Source organism: Aegilops tauschii, chromosome 5 (assembly GCF_002575655.3).
Source record: "Aegilops tauschii subsp. strangulata cultivar AL8/78 chromosome 5, Aet v6.0, whole genome shotgun sequence".
Taxonomy (NCBI): Eukaryota; Viridiplantae; Streptophyta; class Magnoliopsida; order Poales; family Poaceae; genus Aegilops; species Aegilops tauschii.
Genome location: NC_053039.3, coordinates 512,443,918 through 512,469,872, shown reverse-complemented (window position 1 = coordinate 512,469,872; position 25,955 = coordinate 512,443,918). Strand labels below are relative to the sequence as shown.

General features: G+C 45.0%; 1 protein-coding gene across 2 annotated transcripts in view; it reads right to left on the bottom strand.

The window, feature by feature from the left end:
* LOC109775538 (B3 domain-containing protein Os08g0324300-like) overlaps window positions 1–19,260 on the bottom strand; it is a 46,291-nt gene extending 27,031 nt beyond the window's left edge. Inside the window, exon 1 of one of the 2 annotated variants that reach the window (XM_040391020.3) lies at window positions 19,152–19,260. The gene's annotated coding sequence lies outside the window, so the exon portion shown is untranslated. The remainder of the gene's footprint in view (window positions 1–19,151) is intronic. The other variant, XM_073498321.1, reaches the window with a different exon arrangement.
* Window positions 19,261–25,955: the final 6,695 nt, after the last annotated feature.

Genomic DNA, 25,955 nt, shown 5'->3' with positions numbered 1-25,955 from the left:
TGGACCACAACGTGTCCCTAGTAAGCCTCTAGTTGACTAGCTCGTTGATCAACAGATAGTCATGGTTTCCTGACTATGGACATTGGATGTCATTGATAACAGGATCACATCATTAGGAGAATGATGTGATGGACAAGACCCAATCCTAAGCATAGCATAAAAGATCATGTAGTTTCGTTTGCTAGAGCTTTTCCAATGTCAAGTATCTTTTCCTTAGACCATGAGATCGTGCAACTCCCGGATACCGTAAGAGTGCTTTGGGTGTGCCAAATGTCACAACGTAACTGGGTGACTATAAAGGTGCACTACGGGTATCTCCGAAAGTGTCTGTTGGGTTGGCACGGATCGAGACTGGGATTTTTCACTCCGTGTGACGGAGAGGTATCTCTGGGCCCACTCGGTAATGCATCATCATAATGAGCTCAATGTGACTAAGGCGTTGGTCACGGGATCATGCATTGCGGTACGAGTAAAGAGACTTGCCGGTAACGAGATTGAACAAGGTATTGGGATACCGACGATCGAATCTCGGGCAAGTAACATACCGATTGACAAAGGGAATTGCATACGGATTGATTGAATCCTCGACACCGTGGTTCATCCGATGAGATCATCGTGGAGCATGTGGGAGCCAACATGGGTATCCAGATCCCGCTGTTGGTTATTGACCGGAGAGGCGTCTCGGTCATGTCTGCATGTCTCCCGAACCCGTAGGGTCTACACACTTAAGGTCCGGTGACGCTAGGGTTGTAGAGATATATGTATGCAGAAACCCGAAAGTTGTTCGGAGTCCCGGATGAGATCCCGGACGTCACGAGAGGTTCCGGAATGGTCCGGAGGTGAACAATTATATATAGGAAGTCAAGTTTTGGCCACCGGGAAAGTTTCGGGGGTTACCGGTATTGTACCGGGACCACCGGAAGGGTCCCGGGGGTCCACCGGGTGGGGCCACCTATCCCGGAGGGCCCCGTGGTCTGAAAGTGGAAGGGAACCAGCCCTTAGTGGGCTGGGGCGCCCCCCTTGGGCCTCCCCCCATGCGCCTAGGGTTGGGAACCCTAGGGGGGAGCTTCCCCCTTGCCTTGGGGGGCAAGGCACCCCTTCCCCCCCTTTGGCCGCCGTCCCCCCTTGGAGATCCCATCTCCCTGGGCCGGCGCCCCCCAGGGGGCCTATATAAAGGGGGGGAGGGAGGGCAGCAACCTACAGCCTTGGGCGCCTCCCTCCTCCTCTGCAACACCTCTCTCTCTCTCGCAGAAGCTCGGCGAAGCCCTGCCGGAGACCCGCTACATCCACCACCATGCCGTCGTGCTGCTGGATCTCCATCAACCTCTCCTTCCCCCTTGCTGCATCAAGAAGGAGGAGACGTCGCTGCACCGTACGTGTGTTGAACGCGGAGGTGCCGTCCGTTCGGCACTCGGTCATCGGTGATTTGGATCACGGCGAGTACGACTCCGTCATCCACGTTCATTGGAACGCTTCCGCTCGCGATCTACAAGGGTATGTAGATGCACTCCCTTCCCCTCATTGCTAGTAGACTCCATAGATGCATCTTGGTGAGCGTAGGAAAATTTTAAATTATGCTACGATTCCCAAGAGTGGCATCATGAGCCAGGCCTATGCGTAGTTACTATGCACGAGTAGAACACAAAGCAGTTGTGGGCGTTGAGTTTGCCAATTCTTCTTGCCGCTACTATTCGTTTCTTGTTTCGGCGGCATTGTAGGATGAAGCGGCCCGGACCGACCTTACACGTACGCTTACGTGAGACAGGTTCCACCGACTGACATGCACTAGTTGCATAAGGTGGCTAGCGGGTGTCTGTCTCTCCTACTTTAGTCGGAACGGATTCGATGAAAAGGGTCCTTATGAAGGGTAAATAGAAATTGGCAAATCACGTTGTGGTCATACGTAGGTAAGAAAACGTTCTTGCTAGAAACCTACAAACCACGAAAAAACTTGCAACAACAATTAGAGGACGTCTAACTTGTTTTTGCAGCAAGTGCTATGTGATGTGATATGGCCAGAAGATGTGATGAATGATATATGTGATGTATGAGATTGATCATATTCTTGTAATAGGAATCACGACTTGCATGTCGATGAGTATGACAACCGGCAGGAGCCATAGGAGTTGTCTTTATTATTTTGCATGACCTGCGTGTCATTGAATAACGCCATGTAATTTACTTTACTTTGTTGCTAAACGCGTTAGCCATACAAGTAGAAGTAATCGTTGGCGTGACGACTTCATGAAGACACAATGATGGAGATCATGGTGTCATGCCGGTGACGAAGATGATCATGGTGCCCCGAAGATGGAGATCAAAGGAGCATGATGATATTGGCCATACCATGTCACTATTTGATTGCATGTGATGTTTATCATGTTTTTGCATCTTATTTGCTTAGAACGACGGTAGTAAGTAAGATGATCCCTTATAATAATTTCAAGAAAGTGTTCACCCTAACTGTGCATCGTTGCGAAGGTTCGTCGTTTCGAAGCGCCACGTGATGATCGGGTGTGATAGATTCTAACGTTCGAATACAACGGGCGTTGACGAGCCTAGCATGTACAGACATGATCTCGGAACACACGCAATACACTTAGGTTGACTTGACGAGCCTAGCATGTACAGACATGGCCTCGGAACACGGAGGACCGAAAGGTCGAGCATGAGTCGTATAGAAGATACGATCAACATGGAGATGTTCACCGATCTTGACTAGTCCGTCTCACGTGATGATCGGACATGGCCTAGTTAAACTCGGATCATGTTTCACTTAGATGACTAGAGGGATGTCTATCTGAGTGGGAGTTCATTATATAATTTGATTAGATGAACTTAATTATCATGAACTTAGTCTAAAATCTTTACACTATGTATTGTAGATCAAATGGCCAACGTTGTCCTCAATTTCAACGCGTTCCTAGAGAAAACCAAGCTGAAAGATGATGGCAGCAACTATACGGACTGGGTCCGGAACCTGAGGCTCATCCTCATAGTAGCCAAGAAAGATTATGTCTTAGAAGCACCGCTAGGTGATGCACCAATCCCACAGAACCAAGACGTTATGAACGCTTGGCAATCACGTGCTGATGATTACTCCCTCGTTCAGTGCGGCATGCTTTACAGCTTAGAACCGGGTCTCCAAAAGCGTTTTGAGAAACATGGAGCATATGAGATGTTCGAGGAGCTGAAACTGGTTTTTCAAGCTCATGCCCGGGTCGAGAGATATGATGTCTCCGACAAGTTCTTCAGCTGTAAAATGGAGGAGAACAGTTCTGTTAGTGAGCACATACTCAGAATGTCTGGGTTGCACAACCGCTTGTCTCAGCTGGGAGTTAATCTCCCGGATGACGCGGTCATTGACAGAATCCTCCAGTTGCTTCCACCAAGCTACAAGAGCTTTGTGATGAACTACAATATGCAGGGGATGGAAAAGACCATTCCCGAGGTATATTCAATGCTGAAATCAGCGGAAGGGGAGATCAGAAAAGAACATCAAGTGTTGATGGTGAATAAAACCACCAAGTTCAAGAAGGGCAAGGGTAAGAAGAACTTCAAGAAGGACGGCAAGGGAGTTGCCGCGCCCGGTAAACCAGTTACTGGGAAGAAGTCAAAGAATGGACCCAAGCCCGGGACTGAGTGCTTTTATTGCAAGGGAAGTGGTCACTGGAAGCGGAACTGCCCCAAATATTTAGCGGACAAGAAGAAGGCCGGCAACACCCAAGGTATATGTGATATACAAGTAATTGATGTGTACCTTACCAGTACTCGTAGTAGCTCCTGGGTATTTGATACCGGTGCGGTTGCTCATATTTGTAACTCAAAGCAGGAATTACGGAATAAACGGAGACTGGCAAAGGACGAGGTGACGATGCGCGTCAGGAATGGTTCCAAGGTCGATGTGATCGCCGTCGGCACGCTACCTCTGCATCTACCCACGGGATTAGTTTTAAACCTCAATAATTGTTATTTAGTGCCAGCTTTGAGCATGAACATTGTGTCTGGATCTCGTTTAATTCGAGATGGCTACTCATTTAAATCCGAGAATAATGGTTGTTCTATTTATTTGAGAGATATGTTTTATGGTCATGCCCCGCTGGTCAATGGTTTAATTTTGATGAATCTCGAACGTGATGTTACACATGTTCATAGTGTGAATACCAAAAGATGTAAAGTTGATAACGATAGTCCCACATACTTGTGGCACTGCCGCCTTGGTCACATTGGTGTCAAGCGCATGAAGAAGCTCCATGCAGATGGACTTTTGGAGTCTCTTGATTACGAATCATTTGACACGTGCGAACCATGCCTCATGGGTAAGATGACCAAGACTCCGTTCTCCGGAACAATGGAGCGAGCAACCAACTTATTGGAAATCATACATACCGATGTGTGTGGTCCAATGAGTGTTGAGGCTCGCGGAGGATATCGTTATGTTCTCACTCTCACTGATGATTTAAGTAGATATGGGTATGTCTACCTGATGAAACACAAGTCTGAAACCTTTGAAAAGTTCAATGAATTTCAGAGTGAGGTTGAGAATCAACGTGACAGGAGAATAAAATTCCTACGATCAGATCATGGTGGAGAATATTTAAGTCACGAGTTTGGTGCACACTTAAGGAAATGTGGAATAGTTTCACAACTCACGCCGCCTGGAACACCTCAGAGAAATGGTGTGTCCGAACGTCGTAATCGCACTCTATTGGATATGGTGCGATCTATGATGTCTCTTACCGATTTACCGCTCTCATTTTGGGGCTATGCTTTAGAGACTGCCGCATTCACTTTAAATAGGGCTCCGTCGAAATCCGTTGAGACGACACCGTATGAATTATGGTTTGGGAAGAAACCTAAGCTGTCGTTTCTAAAAGTTTGGGGATGCGATGCTTATGTCAAGAAACTTCAACCTGAAAAGCTCGAACCCAAATCGGAAAAATGCGTCTTCATAGGATACCCTAAGGAAACTATTGGGTATACCTTCTACCTCAGATCCGAAGGCAAGATCTTCGTTGCCAAGAACGGGTCCTTTCTGGAGAAGGAGTTTCTCTCGAAAGAATTGAGTGGGAGGAAAGTGGAACTTGATGAGGTGATAGTCACCCCTTCCGAACCGGAAAGTAGCGCAGCGCGGGAAAATGTTCCTGTGGGGCCTACACCGACTGGGGAGGAAGTTAATGATGATGATCATGAAGCTTCGGATCAAGTTACTGAACTTCGTAGGTCCACAAGGACACGTTCCGCACCAGAGTGGTACGGCAACCCTGTCATGGAAATCATGTTGTTAGACAACGGTGAACCTTCGAACTATGAAGAAGCGATGGCGGGCCCGGATTCCGACAAATGGCTAGAAGCCATGAAATCCGAGATAGAATCCATGTATGAAAACAAAGTATGGACTTTGACTGACTTGCCCGATGAGCGGCGAGCCATAGAAAACAAATGGATCTTTAAGAAGAAGACGGACGCGGATGGTAATGTGACCATCTACAAAGCTCGACTTGTCGCTAAGGGTTATCGACAAGTTCAAGGGGTTGACTACGATGAGACTTTCTCACCCGTAGCGAAGCTGAAGTTCGTCCGAATCATGTTAGCAATTGCCGCATACTATGATTATGAGATATGGCAGATGGACGTCAAAACGGCATTCCTTAACGGCTTCCTTAAGGAAGAGTTGTATATGATGCAGCCAGAAGGTTTTGTCGATCCTAAGAATGCTAACAAAGTGTGCAAGCTCCAACGCTCAATCTATGGGCTGGTGCAAGCATCTCGGAGTTGGAACATTCGCTTTGATGAGATGATCAAAGCGTTTGGGTTTACACAGACTTATGGAGAAGCCTGTGTTTACAAGAAAGTGAGTGGGAGCTCTGTAGCATTTCTCATATTATATGTGGATGACATACTATTGATGGGAAATGATATAGAATTCTTGGAAAGTATAAAGGCCTATTTGAATAAGTGTTTTTCAATGAAGGACCTTGGAGAAGCTGCTTATATATTAGGCATCAAGATCTATAGAGATAGATCAAGACGCCTCATTGGTCTTTCACAGAGTACATACCTTGACAAGATATTGAAGAAGTTCAGTATGGATCAGTCCAAGAAGGGGTTCTTGCCTGTATTGCAGGGTGTGCAATTGAGCACGGCTCAATGCCCGACCACGGCAGAAGATATAGAAGAGATGAGTGTCATCCCCTATGCCTCGGCCATAGGGTCTATTATGTATGCCATGCTGTGTACCAGACCTGATGTAAACCTTGCCGTAAGTTTGGTAGGAAGGTACCAAAGTAATCCCGGCAAGGAACACTGGACAGCGGTCAAGAATATCCTGAAGTACCTGAAGAGGACTAAGGATATGTTTCTCGTTTATGGAGGTGACGAAGAGCTCGTCGTAAAGGGTTACATCGACGCTAGCTTCGACACAGATCTGGATGACTCGAAGTCACAGACCGGATACGTGTATATTTTGAATGGAGGAGCAGTAAGCTGGTGCAGTTGCAAGCAAAGCGTCGTGGCGGGATCTACATGTGAAGCGGAGTACATGGCAGCCTCGGAGGCAGCACAGGAAGCAGTCTGGATGAAGGAGTTCATTACCGACCTAGGGGTGATTCCCAATGCGTCGGGCCCGATGACTCTCTTCTGTGACAACACTGGAGCTATTGCCCTTGCGAAGGAGCCCAGGTTTCACAGGAAGACCTGGCATATGCGTCGCTTCAACTCCATTCGTGAAAGTGTTCAAAATGGAGACATAGATATTTGTAAAGTACACACGGACCTGAATGTAGCAGATCCGTTGACTAAACCTCTCCCTAGGGCAAAACATGATCAACACCAGGATGCAATGGGTGTTCGATTCATCACAATGTAACTAGATTATTGACTCTAGTGCAAGTGGGAGACTGTTGGAAATATGCCCTAGAGGCAATAATAAATGGTTATTATTATATTTCTTTGTTCATGGTAATTGTCTATTATTCATGCTATAATTGTATTGTCCGGAAATCGTAATACATGTGTGAATACATGGACCACAACGTGTAACTAGTAAGCCTCTAGTTGACTAGCTCGTTGATCAATAGATAGTCATGGTTTCCTGACTATGGACATTGGATGTCATTGATAACGGGATCACATCATTAGGAGAATGATGTGATGGACAAGACCCAATCCTAAGCATAGCATAAAAGATCGTGTAGTTTCGTTTGCTAGAGCTTTTCCAATGTCAAGTATCTTTTCCTTAGACCATGAGATCGTGCAACTCCCGGATACCGTAAGAGTGCTTTGGGTGTGCCAAACGTCACAACGTAACTGGGTGACTATAAAGGTGCACTACGGGTATCTCCGAAAGTGTCTGTTGGGTTGGCACGGATCGAGACTGGGATTTGTCACTCCGTGTGACGGAGAGGTATCTCTGGGCCCACTCGGTAATGCATCATCATAATGAGCTCAATGTGACTAAGGCGTTGGTCACGGGATCATGCATTGCGGTACGAGTAAAGAGACTTGCCGGTAACGAGATTGAACAAGGTATTGGGATACCGACGATCGAATCTCGGGCAAGTAACATACCGATTGACAAAGGGAATTGCATACGGATTGATTGAATCCTCGACACCGTGGTTCATCCGATGAGATCATCGTGGAGCATGTGGGAGCCAACATGGGTATCCAGATCCCGCTGTTGGTTATTGACCGGAGAGGCGTCTCGGTCATGTCTGCATGTCTCCCGAACCCGTAGGGTCTACACACTTAAGGTCCGTTTACGCTAGGGTTGTAGAGATATATGTATGCGGAAACCCGAAAGTTGTTCGGAGTCCCGGATGAGATCCGGGACGTCACGAGAGGTTCCGGAATGGTCCGGAGGTGAAGAATTATATATAGGAAGTCAAGTTTTGGCCACCGGGAAAGTTTCGGGGGTTACCGGGACCACCGGAAGGGTCCCGGGGGTCCACCGGGTGGGGCCACCTATCCCGGAGGGCCCCGTGGGCTGAAAGTGGAAGGGAACCAGCCCTTAGTGGGCTGGGGCGCCCCCCTTGGGCCTCCCCCCATGCGCCTAGGGTTGGGAACCCTAGGGGGGAGCTTCCCCCTTGCCTTGGGGGCAAGGCACCCCTTCCCCCCCTTTGGTTGCCGCCCCCCCTTGGAGATCCCATCTCCCTGGGCCGGCACCCCCCCAGGGGGCCTATATAATGGGGGGGAGGGAGGGCAGCAACCTACAGCCTTGGGCGCCTCCCTCCTCCTCTGCAACACCTCTCTCTCTCGCAGAAGCTCGGCGAAGCCCTGCCGAAGACCCGCTACATCCACCACCACGCCGTCGTGCTGCTGGATCTCCATCAACCTCTCCTTCCCCCTTGCTGGATCAAGAAGGAGGAGACGTCGCTGCACCATACGTGTGTTGAACGCGGAGGTGCCGTCCGTTCGGCACTCGGTCATCGGTGATTTGGATCACGGCGAGTACGACTCCGTCATCCACGTTCATTGGAACGCTTCCGCTCGCGATCTACAAGGGTATGTAGATGCACTCCCTTCCCCTCGTTGCTAGTAGACTCCATAGATGCATCTTGGTGAGCGTAGGAAAATTTTAAATTATGCTACGATTCCCAACAACCCTAGCCGTGGGTTCTCCCGGCCCGCTGCCGCCCATGAAACCCTCGTCCCCTGTTCCACTCGATCCGCCGCCGCTGCCTCCTGTGCCACTGAATCCGCCCCACCTGCTTGCAGGACCCAGTGTTCGACCTAACTTGCGGTCGCCACCGCTCTTCTCGCCGCAGCCGCCACCGCCCGACGCCCAGCTCGCTGTCATGCTTTCGCCGTCGAGATTTGGAGGCGCAAATGGAGAGAGATGGCTAGGGATTTGGAAATGGAAACGAGAAAAGGGGAAAGATCGATGTGAACCTGGCAAAATGGGCTGGTGTAGCGCTGCCGGCACGATAGCCCGCCTGTGGGGCCCCTCACGTGGTTAGATGGGCCGTGCCTGGCATCATGGTGAGTACAGAAAAAGTTAATTATACATATAATAAAAAAACGACGGGTTTGTAAAACAAAATAGAAAAACATGATGCCTGATAACACGCGATAGAGCCAACGAGCTGACATGACTAATTTTGATTAGTGTAATATTACATTTTGGCTTGATATATTTACTTATCTATCATGACTACTTTTCATAATCATGTGATGACGGGGAATTACCAGGAGATTATGCAAGATGATGACATGCACATAGCTAAGGCAGAAGGCTAAGCTTGGTAGAGTTTTAAAAAAAGTAAAGATTGTGAAAATTTTAATATGAAACTTACGAGAGCAGTTGAAGAGAAAAATAGACTATTATAAAAAATTGGAGAACGAGAAAAATATTAAGCAAGAACACTTGATAAGTGAAGCCGTGAAAAATACAATTATAAAAGTTTGGAGAACGAGAAAAATATTAAGCAAGAACAATTGATAAGTGAAGCCAAAACTTTATTGGTACGACCAAATTGTCTTCTCCGAGCGAATTGTATGACCGAATTGTCTGATACGAGCGAATTGTCTGACAGACACATACACATGTATGTGTCACAATATTCGAGATGCCCTATTTATTACATAAAAATGATAGAACCTCTTAGATAATCATGCCGTCGAAACCTTCGACCGGACTAAATCCAAACCACTAAAACTTCAATCTTGCATGCCGCATGAATTCTTCAGGCGCGCCTTTTCCTTGCGATTTCGCGAATTTTGTTCTTCACACACTCCATCGTGTTCGAAGGTGACATAATCAACTCCGTGATGAAATATCTTCTCCTTGCGTCAATGGTGGCCTGCAAAAAATGACATAAAGGTTACATGAACCGAAGTTGCTACACGACCATAGTAGCTAGTTTACAAACGTAAATAACAGCATACGTGTGAAAAAACGCGGGTCATTCGGTCCCCGTCCCAATGTTCTAGACATTCTGTGACAAAAAGGCCACAAGAGTTCCTGGTACATATGCAAACATTAGCGGTGGGCAATACGAACATGTGTGTTGTTGTTTGAATGTGCATGATGTCCTATTAACTCACCCATCCTCTTGCTGGGGCATGTCATACTCCTTGATAGGCCACTTACTTACGTCCGGATATTTCCCTTGTGTAATAAGATTTGCTAGGTGCATATCGTGTGCTATAGCCATTCGCTATAAAGAGGATAGTGTTAAAGAATAATCATAAACAACATGTAAGACCAATGGTACAAATGTTGGTTATATTACCAGTGCTTTCACAGTCTTTTCTGTCAGGTCCAGAGGATAGAGCGAATCGAGAACTTGGAATTCTTGCTTGATCAAGTGCATGACCACGGTCATCCAGTGGGCATTGTCGATATTCAACGCGATATACGTCTACAGTGCAAAAAACCATTGTGGATCAAACGAAATACTTGATGAAATGTCCTGTAGTGAAGAATTACAAACATAACGTACCTTATCACGCACAGTATACTCATTCGTGACTCTATTAACTGCTCCAGCTTTGGACAGAGCACTATCCATGTTGCAGCTCGACGACAATGGATCGTCTCATGCGATAGCACGATCTACAAGGAATTTGGACCTCCACGCTGGACAAAGGTAACGATCATGACCAACGCGCAGCTCCAAATGTCCCATATAAGCATCAATTACCTTCATAGAATATCAGGGCATTACATGTTGAAAGTTGAGACATAGATTATTGAGAATTTTAATAACGGGACATGCAAGTAGTACTTACATCGTCCGACAGCCATCTGTGAGTTAGTACCGGTCGAATCCTTTCGGAAGTCAGAGATATGCCACGCCCTTCACTGTAGTAAACTTTCTTCCCCTTATTTTTCTCGGTGCTAGCAGCTAACTCGACAAATGAAACAGCTGCATCAATTATTTCCGGCGTCAACTCATCTGCCACAACCTCCGGCTCATGATTTTCAGAAAACAGAGCTGCATGAAATAATATGAAAGTCAACAATGGTGATCATATGCATTCGTAGCATATAACAAAATAAGAAAGTTAGTTACGATACCTCTAGTAGCAGTAGAAGTACCGGAGGGTTTCTGACCACGGTTGGGATGCCTGCTGGGCTTGTCAAGTGCGTAGGGGGATTCAAATTTCTTAGGAACGGTTCTCTTGCGCTTACCGGACATAACTTCCTCATCCTTATCGATTGTTGCACCCTTTTTTCCATTCGCCTTAGCCATGAACTTGCTGACAGAAGATGGACAAATGTCTATGTCCGATGAAGGTGCTTGAGTAGAAGTACCAACGACCCAAGGGTTTTCGGGTGTAGCGCCACATTCATCATTACGCCTAATAGGTGAAGCTTCCTTGTGTCCATTCATCTTCGGTGGGGTTTTCTATTTGGCAAACAAAATCGTGTGAACATTTCAGCACGTAAATAAATTAAAGGAGAAAATTATAGACAGAAATATATATACGTAGTACCTCAGGTACGGTTTTATGGTTGGGAACCACTTCATCAGGCTGCGTCATGTCAATGACAGGCTCTCCGCGTGAGTCTATGTCATCCTTGTACACGAATTCCTTCTTTTCATATGGACCGTTCTCGAACGAATCCAGTTCTTCATCCACATCATTGTCCGCGGATGGCACGGCAGCAGCCGGCTTGTACATGACACCTGATTTGTTCAACTTCTTCGACAACCTCTGCAATAGAAATATAAATTTAGTAATTCTAGCATGGTTTAAAACAGAAAACATACTGTAAACTATAAAGTTTGGGCGTGACACCTCAGCAACTTGATCAGGGATTTGCCTCATCTGGGTGTGTATGAAGTCCATGCACCGCTTCATTAGAAGCTCCATCAAATCTTCCGACATTGGGGCTGTCGTCGACTTCTTTGCGTTTCCATTTAGAGGCTTGGTTTTTGGCTTCATGGTAGGCGCATTATTTGGGATGTTGGGCTCCTGAGCCCTATACTCCTAGGTGATATTATTTTCGATCTGCATGCGATATTGAAGTACATGTGATGAATAAAAAATAAATATTATTAAGTTACAAAACATTTAAGAAAGACAGAACACAATGACTTACCCTAACGTTACCACGGCCGCGCCCATTGTCATAGTCGAACCGATCTCTCCTAGTGGCTGCACCTTCGGTCCAGTTCCTCATAAGAGGTTGTATGGACAAGTTGGGATTATAGGCGCATTCGCCTTCGACCGGTTGCACCTTCTCCCAGTACAAGTACTACAAAAAATAAGGATTTAGAGTTAGTACAATACATCACATAAAATTGCAATGATATGATAATTGACATTATGCAACAGGTCTCATATGTGTACCTGCAAGAGAGCCAAATTGCCTTTCGGCCATTGGCGGAGGTGTTTGCCTTTCTTCACTATGCGAAGGCAATCAAGGAGAACACGCATGGTGAAGGCATTCCAGTTAATCTTTGAAATACGTTTCACATCATCGACCAAAGCGTAGTACTGCTTTGGCACAATCTTGCTCGACATGGGAGCAATAATTGTTCCTAACAGGACAAGGACTACTTTCCGAAGGAAATCGTCGTCGGTGGCTTTACTTTTAATTATGTCCTCAATGAGATTATCTATCACTATGTTTTCTGATGTCTTACTGAGAAATTGTGGCGGCACCCGCTCCTTGATGTCCTCGCCTTCTTCAGTCAGAATGTCCGAAGCGTACAGTCCTTGGTTCTCGAGGTTAAAGATGCACTCGACGTCGATCGCACCGAGAGTCACCTCCCCAACCTGCTCTTGTATAATGAATCTGGCCGTGCTGGCCTGAAAATTCTCAATCATATACCTAATCAGTAGGGTACGCATCTTAATAGATGGTATCTGCAGCATGCTGCGCAATGTTGTATCAGCCACTCTAGCGCGTTGACAGCTCGATAGAGCTGCAACAAGCTTGCACCATTTCTCAACGGCGCATACTATTTCTCCATTCAGCTCGTCCATCCTGTTGAAAGAAAATATATAACTTCGTGACATTAGCGAACACTAAAGCAAAAATAACAATAGACATGCAAAAATATAAAACTTTTTGGCAGTAGCTAACACTAATGCAAAAATAACACTAATGCAAATACAAAACTAGCACCATGTATACGGCAACATGCAGCCAAGTGTGTGCTGACATGAGGCAATAAAAAAATAACTACAATTGGTAATTGAATTTACTTGCATCTGATCAAGTTCTTTGAGTATCAGATAAATTATATAATCAATAAATTTAATATGGTAAACTGTTACTAATTCGTCTGGTTGTCTTATTAACAGGGTGACAAATTGATCAGCTGTAAATAACTAGAATCTATAGCAATGGTACCTATTTGAGGTTCATCAACATCTAATGCTAATAACTCTTTAATGTTCTATGTGCACAACAATATAATTGGATCGTGTGACAAAAATATAATTGGATCATGTGACAAAAAATCTATTGCATCATGCTTCTCGAGAAACAACATCTTATTCTACCATGCTATGAAAGAACCAAAGATTGTTTTCATCTACGCCATCTGGTCAGAACGTATCTAGTCGAGTTGGTACTAGTTGAAAATATGTGGTAAACCTAAGTCCATCAAAGCAACGAGACGGAGGAAGTAGCTTGCTATGAAGGCGCGAGGTAAGGAGGACAATTTACTTGATCGGTCGACGAAGATGAAAGAAGTCGGCGATGCGTTGTCGACGTAGTTCGTCGAGGTCGGCCTGCACGTGCGGACGACCTTGATCTTCTCGGGGTTTTTGTGGCGTGTGGGATGCGGCGGATGAAGCTGTCGACGACTCGCCGGCAGGAGGCGATCTAGTCGACGACATGTGCGAGGAGGAGGAGATTATATACGAGGTCGACTCCTAGGTCGTCGTAACTTCCCTGTGGCCAATCTCAGGATCTATATTTTCCTCCGTTGAAGCGAGGCAACGTGCTCCTCAATCGTAGGGATTAGGAACATATGGATTAGCACGATCCCAGAATTGTGTAATAGAACGGCAACTACTCTCGTGATCGACGTGCATGGAAAGCGCAGCGTTGTGGGCCCCAACAATATGGATCTGACAGTTATTTGCGGTCTGGGCCGGCCCACCTACCTGCATTGTTTCTTCCCTCAAAATAAATATCATTGGTTCTTCCCTAAAAAAAACTCTTTGTGACACCTATTAGTTATTGTATACTTGTATATGTTCAACAATATTTATAGTATCTCTATCATTTCTACAATATTATACATTCAAATGTATTGTTCCTCTTTCCCTTTTAATTTGGTTTTCCTGTTATTTTATGTTTTCTCCTTCTTATTCCTATTTTTTTGTTCATATTTCATAATTCCATATCACTTCTTCTCATTGTTTTCAATTTCATTTCAAATATGTATGATTAAATGTTTTCCTATTTATGACTTCCTAATCTGTGGGATCGGCAAGGAAAACCACTTTCAGACCTGCCCTCCGGCAGACCCGAATGGTCCTGCTTGTACATGGTGCATGTGGAGGCATGCATGAGATGACCCCAACTTTTGGGACCATGTGGGCATGGCCAATGTGGTCCCCCAGGGAAGGTGTGCACAAATTCGGACACAAAACGCACGTTGCGTCACGTGGGGGCAGTGTTGTAGGGTTTTGTCGCCGGAAAAACCCTAGAAAATGCATTGAGTGTCGGAAATGAACGATACTTGTCATGCATGCATGCCATGGTCATCCTAGGGTATGCATAAAGTTTGGGATCATTTGGTGGGACCGTCAAGGAAAACCACTTTCAGACCTGCCCTCCGGCAGACCCGAATGGTCCTGCTTGTACATGGTGCATGTGGAAGCATGCATGAGATGACCCCAACTTTTGGGACCATGTGGGCTTGGCCAATGTGGTCCCCCAGGCAAGGTGTGCACGAATTCGGACACAAAACGCACGTTGCGTCACGTGGGGGCAGTGTTGTAGGGTTTTGTCGCCGGAAAAACCCTAGAAAATGCATCGAGTGTCGGAAATGAATGATACTTGTCATGCATGCATGCCATGGTCATCCTAGGGTATGCATAAAGTTTGGGATCATTTGGTGGGACCGTCAAGGAAAACCACTTTCAGACTGCCCTCCGGCAGACCCGAATGGTCCTGCTTGTACATGGTGCATGTGGAATCATGCATGAGATGACCCCAACTTTTGGGACCATGTGGGCTTGGCCACTGTGGTCCCCCAGGCAAGGTGTGCACGAATTCGGACACAAAACGCACGTTGCGTCACGTGGGGGCAGTGTTGTAGGGTTTTGTCGCCGGAAAAACCCTACAAAATGCATCGAGTGACGGAAATGAACGATACTCGCCATGCATGCTTGCCATGGTCATCCTAGGGTGTGCATACAGTTTGGTCTCAATTGGTGAGACCGAGAAGATAAACCTGCTTCTAGTACATGGTGCATGTGGAGGCCTGCATGCGAATGTCCCAACTAGATTTGATTTAATAATATTCAAGTATCAAACAGAAAATAAAATTTATAATTAGGAAGGACAACATATTATCTTACATTTAAAAAATAATTCAAATGTAAAAAAGATAAGATCTGTTAGAATGAAGAAGTGCAATAGAAGATAACATATTATCTTACATTTTGGAAAATATTTCAAATATAAAGAAGAGAACAAATATTAGAATGAAGAAGTGAAATAAAACAAAACATTTTATCTTACAAACTAAAAATATTTCAAAAATAATAAAGATAAGAAATATTAGAATGAAGAATTGAAATAAAACACACCATTTTAGTTTATATTTCGTAAATATTATCAATATACAAAAGAGAACGAACAAATGAAATAAAACACAACAAAATTTGGCATATTTTTTTAATTTTAGTAAAAATTGTTAGAAATAATATAGAAAAAATAGATTTGATTTTAAATATTAGAAATATAAACAAGAAAAGAAATTTTGGAGTTAAGAAGTGAAAAACAAAGAAAATATAAAACAGATCAGCGCGCGGGTAAGGCTGCCCTGGGCCAGCCCGCCCCAATTGGGCCCAAGGCAGAGCCGTGCAGGGCACAGCCGTGGGGTGGTGGGAGTTTAGTCCCACCTCGCCAAACGAGAGAGCGCCGCATCGGTTTATATACCCGGCTGCGACTCCCCTCCCAAGCTCCTATCATATGCAGGCAGTACATTGCCTAACTCTCGTCCCCTCTGCCCCGTGGGGCCTACTAGCAGCAGAAATTCTGCACCACGGGCCTGCATCCTGGCCCATGAACGGCTGGGTTCCTAGTCGTATGCAGGCCGGGGTGTATGAATTCCCCTGCTCTGGTAGGTGGGCACATTTTTTTGGCATTTTGCCATGTGTTTTGATCTTCAAATCACACGCTAAATTATACACATGCTCACTTGCATTCAATACACATTTTTTTTGCATATATGACAAGTTAATGTTTTCACATGCAAATCATCTAATAAATTTTACACATGCTCACTTACATGTAATACACATGGATATTAATGGGATTTCAAAAAAAATGAGGCCGTGGTGTATGAATTCTCCTCCCACATGCATGGCATGGTCATGGTAGGGTGTGCAAAAAGTTTGGGATCATTTGGTGGGACCGGCAAGGAAACCCACTTTCAAACTTGCCCTCCGGCAGAGCCGAATGGTCCAGCTTGTACATGGTTCATGTGGAGGCATGCATGAGATGACCCCCACTTTTTGGGAGCACGTGGGCATGGCCAATGTGGCCCCCCAGGCAAGGTGTGCACGAATTCGGACACAATACGCACGTTGCGTCACGTCGGGGCACTGTTCTAGGGTTTTATCACCGCAAAACGCCTACAAAATGCATAGAGTGTCAGAAATGAACGGTAGTTGCCAGGCATGCTTGCTATGCTCATCGTAGGGTGTGCATAAAAGTTTGGTATCAATTGGTGAGACCGAGAAGAAAAACCTGCTTGTAGTACATGGTGCAAGTGGAGGCATACATGCGATTGTCCCAACTATATTTGATTTAATAATATTTCAAGTATGAAACAGAAAAGAAAATTTATAATTAGGAAGGACAACCATGAAAAGTGAAATAAAAGACAACATTATATCATACATTATTTAAATTTATAACTGTCAGAACAAAGAAAAGAGGAGAATATAGAAAACAGAAGAAAAATTTGAATGAATAAGTGCAATAAAAGACAACATATTATCTTACGTTTAAAAAATAATTCAAATATAAAAAAGATAAGATCTATTAGAATGAAGAAGTGAAATAAAAGATAACATATTATCTTACATTTTCGAAATATTTCAAATATAAAGAAGAGAACAAATATTAGAATGAAGAAGTGAAATAAAACAGAACATTTTATCTTACAAACTAAAAATATTTCAAAAATAATAAAGATAAGAAATATTAGAATGAAGAATTGAAATAAAACACACCATTTTAGTTTATATTTCGTAAATATTATCAATATACAAAAGAGAACGAACAAATGAAATAAAACACAATAGAATTTGGCATAATTTTTTAATTTTAGTAAACACTGTTAGAAATAATATAAAAAAAGAGATTTGATTTTAAATATTAGAAATATAAACAAGAAAAGAAATTTTGGAGTTAAGAAGTGAAAAACAAAGAGAATATCAAACAGGTCAGCCCGCGGGTAAGGCTGCCCTGGGACAGCCCGCCCGAATTGGGCCCAAGGCGGAGCCGCGCAGGGCACATCGCAGCGCACAACCGTTGGGTGGTGCGAGTTTAGTCCCACCTTGCCAAGCGAGAGAGCGCCGCACCGGTTTATATACCCGGCTGCGACTCCCCTCCCAAGCTCCTATCAATTGCAGGCAGTACATTGCCTAACTCTCGTCCCCTCTGCCCCGTGGGGCCTACTAGCAGCAGAGATATTCTGCACCACGTGCCTGCATCCTGGCCCATGCACGGCAGGGTTCCTAGTCGTATGCTGGCCGTGGAGTATGAATTCTCCTGCTCTGGTAGGTTGGGCACTTTTTTTTGGCATATTGCCATGTGTATTGATCTTCAAAACACACACTAAATTATACACATGCTCACTTGCATTCAATACACATTTTTTTGCATATATGACAAGTTAATGTTTTGATCTTCAAGTCATCTAATAAATTTTACACATGCTCACTTACATGTAATACACATGGATATTAATGGGATTTCAACAAAAATGAGGCCGTGGTGTATGAATTCTCCTCCCACGTGCATGCCATGGTCATGGTAGGGTGTGCAAAAAGTTTGGGATCATTTGATGGGTCCGGCAAGGAAAACCTCTTTCAAACTTGCCCTCCGGCAGACCTGAATGGTCCGGCTTGTACATGGTGCATGTGGGGGCATGCATGAGATGACCCCAACTTTTGGGAGCATGTGAGCATGGCCAATGTGGCCCCCCAGGCAAGGTGTGCACGAATTCGTAGGCATGATTGGCACATGTGGGTCACCATGTTTAAGAGAGTTTGGGTGATTTGGAGGTGGTGGGAAAAATCACATTTGTTCAAAAACTGGCTTAAGTTAGACCAAATGGCCCCTCCGGAATGCGGTCATTTTTTCGACCACCTCCAAATCACCTCAACTTTGGCACACATGCTCTCTTGCACAAACAAAGGTAGGTTTCCAAGGTTTATATTTTTTGAATTTTTTATTAATTTATAATGCCCTCTAGACTGACTGGTCAAAACATCGGTCTATATCTCAGGAGGGGCATTGTAAAATATTCTTTTTCCAAATTTTCTTTCATAGGCATGATTGGCACATGTGGGTCACCATGTTCAAGAAAGTTTGTGTGATTTAGAGATGGTGGGAAAAATCAAATTTGTTCAAAAACTGGCTTAAGTTAGACCAAATGGCCCCTCCGAAATGGTGGGCGATGCGGTCGGAGGTGGTTGCCGTCCACATTTATATGATGGGACGGCTTTGGAATCTACCCGTGACACGTGCTGCCCCACGCGCGGGCGGCTCCACGCGTGCACGAAACGCCGCCATATACAAATACGTATACGGCCGGGCATACGATCTAACCGGGCCCGTACGGGCCTCACAGGGCTCCTCGACGGCTATACGCGGGGGCAACAAAGACGATCGTGCCCCTCGTTATGAACCGTTTTTGATTCATCCTGGCTGTCGATGTGTTTTTCCACCTCACGTTCAGCCCAGAGGAGCACCAGAGCAGAAACGGTATGTGACGACGTTGAGCGGAGAGAGCTCGTCCAGCTCCTCTCTCAAGACCTCAGCATTCATGTAAAAAAAATCTCAGCAATTGCTGTCTCACTGTCTTCACAACAACCGAGGCCCATTGGTCTGGAATCACTCACCCTCATTAACATTTTAATTGACTAAGTTTAACCAGTACAAAAATGCAGGGCACATTATATAATTATTTTATTAGCGAGCTAGCAGGACGAAACCATGGTGGTGTAGCCTGTAACGTGCTCTCCTACGAGCCTGTGCTAGCTGGTTTCAGACCTATGGCACTGGCACCCTAGGACTAGGGCTCAGATAAAGCTGTGTTGTCAAATCGTGGCATGGCTTCTCTCTCTGCAGGTATGGTGGAAGTCCCAGCCAAACTTTTTTCTGGAGGACGCAGTTCTTGGCTTTTTTTTTCAAGAGTAGTTTTTTTTTCGCGAATACGCAAAGCTTGCGTATCATTTCATTGATAGAAGGAAGAAGAAAGAGGATAATAAATGATACAACATATGACATGAACGCAAGAAGGCATAATCATGATGTCCGAAGTAGAGAGAGGCGTTCAGCTCAACCTTCCTCCAGCTGACACTTGTTAACCTTCAACTGTGGCTGCAGGATCAACAATTCCTCATGCTCGATGGTAAGCAGGCTTCTCCCCTGGTGGTTATCCATCCTTTACCTGCGGAATCGTAACTCTTAGTGGAGTGATTTTACTCCTCTAATCGGTTATCAGGGATCGATTAAAAATGCACTTAACTATCTTCATGTAGAGGTGGGGTACTTGCAACGAAAGCTGGTGGAGACTGAGCACCTTTGTGTCAAATCGCATGCGCATCCTGGCGTGAACCCGATGCCAGGCAGTCAGATTGGGCTCGGGCTCTAGTTTTTGTCCCGAATAAAGCATAAAATATCTACAAAATAGGGTTACCGTGAAAATAATGGGTTAATAATCTATTTATATATTTGAAATGACTAGATTAATGGTTTTAAATATAAAAATGCCAATGTGTACTAATTTTGTCTGGAGTGGAGCTCGGGCTTTTAAAAGATCAGCCCAAGGAATGCCTAGGTTTACTTTGTAATTAATGAGCTGATGAATGTTGCCCGCTCAAATAAAAATGCAGTCCGCTTCTTGGAGCGTCTTGCTTAGAGCATCTCTAGCAGACCTCGCATCCTGCCGACTCGCAAAACGCGTTTGCAGTTCGTAGAAAAACGGCTTTACGGACCGGCGCAGACGGTCGCAGAGGCAGACCCGTATAAAATGATATTCGCGGAATATGCTCTTTTACGGGGTCTGGTCTGGCGCCGGTGCCGCCGGTCTGCAAATATCAATACCACACCATAAAAACAAAACAAAATAATTATCAATACCAACACAATACAACAATCATCCACATTACAAATAATTATTCAAATCACCGAAGCAAACTAAATAATGCAATACAAAACTTGTCCCGAGTACAAATAACACATGAACTAAATAAAAATGAATAGAAAAATGAGTTTGTTACTGTCCAGCCCTTTGCCAATGGTGCTCAATGAGATCCTCCTGAAGCTGAAAGTGGGTGTTTGCATTTTCAATCTCCTTGCATGTTTGAAAAAAAGCTCTAATGCAGTTAGGGTCTCTAGCTGATTTAACACGGCTACCCACATTGTCGTAGAAGAACTCCAAGTTCATGTGTCTCTCATCTTCGAGAATCATATTGTGAAGGATAACACAGCATGTCATGATGTTTTTCAAGGTCCGCTTGTCCCAAAAATGAGCAGGACCACAAACAATGGCAAAACTAAATTGCAAAACCCCGAATGCTCTTTCAATGTCTTTTCGGGCTGCCTCTTGCACCCTTGCGAATTCACATTATTTTTTTGTTTTGGGTTCTTTGATGCTCTTGACAAATGTGCACCAAGGAGGGTATATACCATCTGCAAGATAGTACCCTTTTGTGTATTCATGCCCATTGATAGTGTAGTTGCAAGCAGGAGCATCACCACTAGCAAGCCTAGCAAACAAATGAGACCGTTGCAACACATTGATATCATTGAGAGTGCCCGGCATACCAAAGAAGCAATGCCAAATCCATAAATCCTCGGATGCTACGGCCTCTAGCACAATTGTTGCATCACGAGACTTGCCACAATACATTCCCGGCCATGCCTTCGGGGAATTTTTTTCAAGTCCAGTGCGTACAATCAATGCTACCTAGCATGCCAGGCCAACCTCTCCTCTCATTAGATGCCATCAATTTCTTTGTGTCATCCTCGTTGGATGTCCGAAGATATTCAGGACCAAAGACACGGATGATCACTTTGACAAATTTACGCACTGACTCAATTGTGGTATCTTCACCAATGCGAAGGTACTCATCGGCATAGTCAGCCAGAACGTCGTATGCAATCACCCGCATAGCTTCCGAGATTTTTTGATATGCACTAAATCCCTTCAAGCCCGCAACATTTCTTCTTTGAGTAAAATAGCGACAATTTGCCTCGCAAGCTTGAACAATTTTCACAAAGAGGGATCGACGCATTCAGTACCTTCTCCGAAAGAAGTGCGGTGGATATGTTGGATTCTCCACGAAGTAGTCTTGCATCAACATCTCGTTCCCGAGATGGCGATTCTGAGGAATGCAAAGACGCCCGACGGTTGATCCTCGCCGCCTCTTTCGGTTCTCGTCTTCGTGCTCCTTCAAGGCAAGAGCCATCACCGATGTCTGTTGCCGAAAGTTTGCAAGCAGCTGTTGGAATTTTGCTAGTAGGCCTTTGGCCCAAAGCCCAATGTCTGTTGTCGAAACGCACGTCCGAGCCGAGGACAGAGCTATGCACGTTGTCTATATTTTTGCTGCCTGGGAAAAATTAATGAGTCATTAATTAATAATTAATGGACGCGTTAATTACTGAACTGTTTCCGATTCTTTTGCATCGTGACGACTCGGACGTGGGTTTACTCCCACGACCTACCCGGCCCGCACTATATAGTCAGGCAGACGTCTACCCTAGCCGCGGCCGCTTCGTATGGTTTCTCACCACCGTTCCAGATCATTGCGCCGCCAAGCAAGTCTTCTCCATCCCTCCTTTCGGCGTGCACCGGGAGACGGGACAGCAGGCCTCCGGAACCCCGCCTCTCGTGATCCTGTACGGGAGAGGGGCGATCAGGTTTTTGGGGAGCGCACTCGCGCGACTGCTGGCAGCGACGACTTCACGAACGACGACTTCTTCCCCGACCTCGGCAACCTCATCCTCGACGACATGGGCGACAACGTCAACGCCGGCGGTGCTGCTCCCGCTGCACCGTATGTGATTCTATCCTTCCTGTTCGAGATCATGGTAGAATTCATGTTTCTAGTATGTGCCCTAGATGTGATCTATTCATCTTCTATGCTAGTTCGCATGATTAGTTCAATCTCTGCTACTGTAGTCATGATTTATCTTCTGTTTATTCGGATTAAATCTCATAGTAATTTGCTCATATTTCCAACAATCCAAAAACCTGATCATAGGCAAGTTACTCCGAGTGGTTTTGTTGCGTATCTGAAGCCGCCAGCCTTTAAGGGGGCACAATATAAGAGGTGGCGCACGAGAGCAGTCTACTGGTTTTAGACCATGGGCTGCTATGACGCCACCAAGGGCAAGCCTGAGGGCGATCTTAATCCAGCACAACTGGAAGCTTTTGAGAAGATCGATACTCTCTTTAAAGGCGCTCTTCTGAGTGTTCTGGATGATTCCATTGTGGATTCGTATATGTCGTTTGAAAACGGCAAAGACATGTGGGCTGCGCTCGACGCCAAGTTTGGTGCCTCGGATGCTGGCAGCGAGTTGTACGTCATGGAGCAATTCTATGACTACAAGATGACTGATGAGCGCTCTGTTGTACAGCAGGCTCATGAGATACAGTCGCTCGCAAAAGAACTTGAGTACTTCAAGTGTGTGTGTTGCCGGAGGCATCATTGCCAAGCTTCCACCTTCATGGAACAATTTTGCTACTTCCCTGAAACACAAGAGACAGGAGTTTTCCGTTGCGGATTTCATTGGTACTCTTGATGTTGAAGAGAAGGCGAGAGCAAAGGACACATGCGCTCGAGTTGCTGGGAGCTTCTAGTGCCCACATGGTACAGAAGAAGAACTTCCAGCCCAACAAGTTCAAAAACAACAAGAACAAAACTCAGGGCAAAGGCAAGTTTGATACAAAGAACAAGCCATCACATTCTACCAACTTCAAGAAGAATTCTCATAAGAAGGGGAAGGGACTTTGCCATGTCTGCGGTGATCCTAATCACTGGGCTCTGAAGTGTCCTAACCGCTTTGAGGAGCGCGAACATGAGAAGAGCGGCAAGTCCGCTAATGTTGTCATCGGTGATACTGATATGAAGGTATCAGGGTACAGTATTTTTCCTACCATCCTTTCAGTATTTCAATCCCCTGATTGGTTAATTGACACCGGTGCCAATGTACATGTTTGTGCTGATGCCTCCATGTTTTCTTCTTACCAGGCCACAGGGACTTCTCCCGTGCTGATGGGGAACGGGTCACATGCCATCGTTCGAGGTGTTGGTACGGTCGATCTGAAGTTTACTTCGGGGAAGACCGTGCGTCTGAAGAACGTTCATCATGTGCCGTCCATCAATAAAAATCTCGTCAGCGGTTCCCGTTTATGTCGAGATGGTTTTAAGTTGGTTTTCGAATCCAATAAAGTTGTAATTTCTAAGTATGGACAATTTGTTGGAAAAGGCTATGAGAGCGGAGGCTTGTTCCGCCTGTCATTGTCAAATATTTGCACTAAAGTTATTAATAATGTTTGCCACAATAATGAGTCTGATATTTGGCATTCACGACTTTGTCACATTAACTTTGGTTGCATGACGCGGCTAGCCAATATGAATTTAATTCCGAAAATCTCTATTGTCAAAGGCTCTAAGTGTCAAGTATGTGTGCAAGCTAATCAACCTCGCAAGTCCCATAAGACTGCAGAGGCAAGAGACTTGGCACCACTATAGCTTATACATTCTGATCTTTGTGAGATGAATGGCGTGTTGACAAAAGGTGGAAAGAGATACTTCATGACGTTGATTGATGACTCCACTAGACATTGTTATGTGTATCTTCTGAAATCAAAAGATGAGGCTTTAACTTTCTTCAAAAACTATAAAGCTGAGGCAGAGAACCAACTTGATCAAAAAATTAAACGGCTTAGGTCCGATCATGGTGGAGAGTATTTTTCCAATGAATTTGATCTGTTTTGTGCGGAACATGGTATAATCCATGAGAGTACGCCTCCCTACTCACCTCAGTCAAATGGGGTAGCCGAAAGAAAGAACCGAACTCTACCTGATATGGTTAGCACCATGTTAGACACATCTGGTCTTTCCAAGGAATGGTGGGGGGAGGCGCTAATGACTGCATGTCATGTCCTAAACCGAGTTCCCACAAAGCATAAGACCATGACTCCATTTGAGGAATGGGAAAGGAAAAGATTGAAACTCTCTTACCTACATACTTGGGGTTGTTTGGGGAAAGTCAATATACCAATTCCCAGAAGCGCAAGCTTGGACCAAAAACCGTGGATTGTGTTCTTCTGGGCTATGCTTTTCATAGCGTTGGCTATAGATTTTTGATAATAAAATCTGAGGTATCCGACATGCATGTTGGTACGATTATGGAGTCGAATGATGCGACTTTCTTTGAGGACATATTTCCTATGAAGGATATGTCGAGTTCATCAAACCAGGAGATACCTACTCCATCTAGTGAGGAACTCGCTGTAATTCCTGAACCCACCATTGCGATGGAACACGTTGAGAATCCTATTGAGGGTGACAATGGAACTCCCATGAGGAGTAAGAGACAGAGGACTGCAAAGTCCTTTGGTGATGATTTCATTGTGTACCTTGTGGATGACACACCCAGGACTATTTCAGAAGCCTATGCATCTCCTGATGCTGACTACTGGAAGGAAGCTGTTCGTAGCGAGAGATTCCATGTTAGCTAACGGAACCTGGGAGATCACTGACCGTCCTTATGGGTGCAAACCTGTATGATGTAAGTGGGTGTTCAAGAAGAAGCTTAGACCTGATGGTACGATTGAAAAGTACAAGGCACGGCTTGTGGCTAAGGGTTATACCCAGAAAGAAGGTGAAGACTTCTTTGATACTTACTCACCCGTGGCTAGACTGACCACAATTCGGGTGCTACTATCACTGGCTGCCTCACATGGTCTTCTCGTTCATCAAATGGACGTTAAGACGGCTTTTCTCAATGGAGAGTTGAAGGAGGAAATTTACATGGATCAGCCAGATGGTTTTGTAGTACCTGGTCAGGAAGGAAAGGTGTGCAAGTTATTAAAGTCTTTATATGGCCTTAAACAAGCTCCTAAGGAGTGGCATGAGAAGTTCGAAAGAACATTAACTGCTGCCGGCTTTGTAGTAAATGATGGTGACAAGTGTGTGTACTATCGCCATGGTGGGGGCGAAGGAGTTATTCTTTGTCTGTATGTCGACGACATATTGATCTTTGGAACCAAACTTGATTTAATCAAGGAGGTTAAGGATTTCTTATCTCGCTGTTTTGAGATGAAGGATCTAGGAGTAGCTGATGTTATCTTAAGCATCAAGCTGTTGAGAGATGAGAATGGTGGGATCACACTACTTCAGTCTCACTATGTGGAAAAGGTCTTGAGTCGTTTTGGGTATAGCGACTGCACGCCTTCTCCAACTCCATATGATGCTAGTGTGTTTCTTCGAAAGAATCGACGGATTGCTAGAGATCAACTGAGGTATTCTCAGATTATTGGCTCGCTTATGTATTTGGCGAG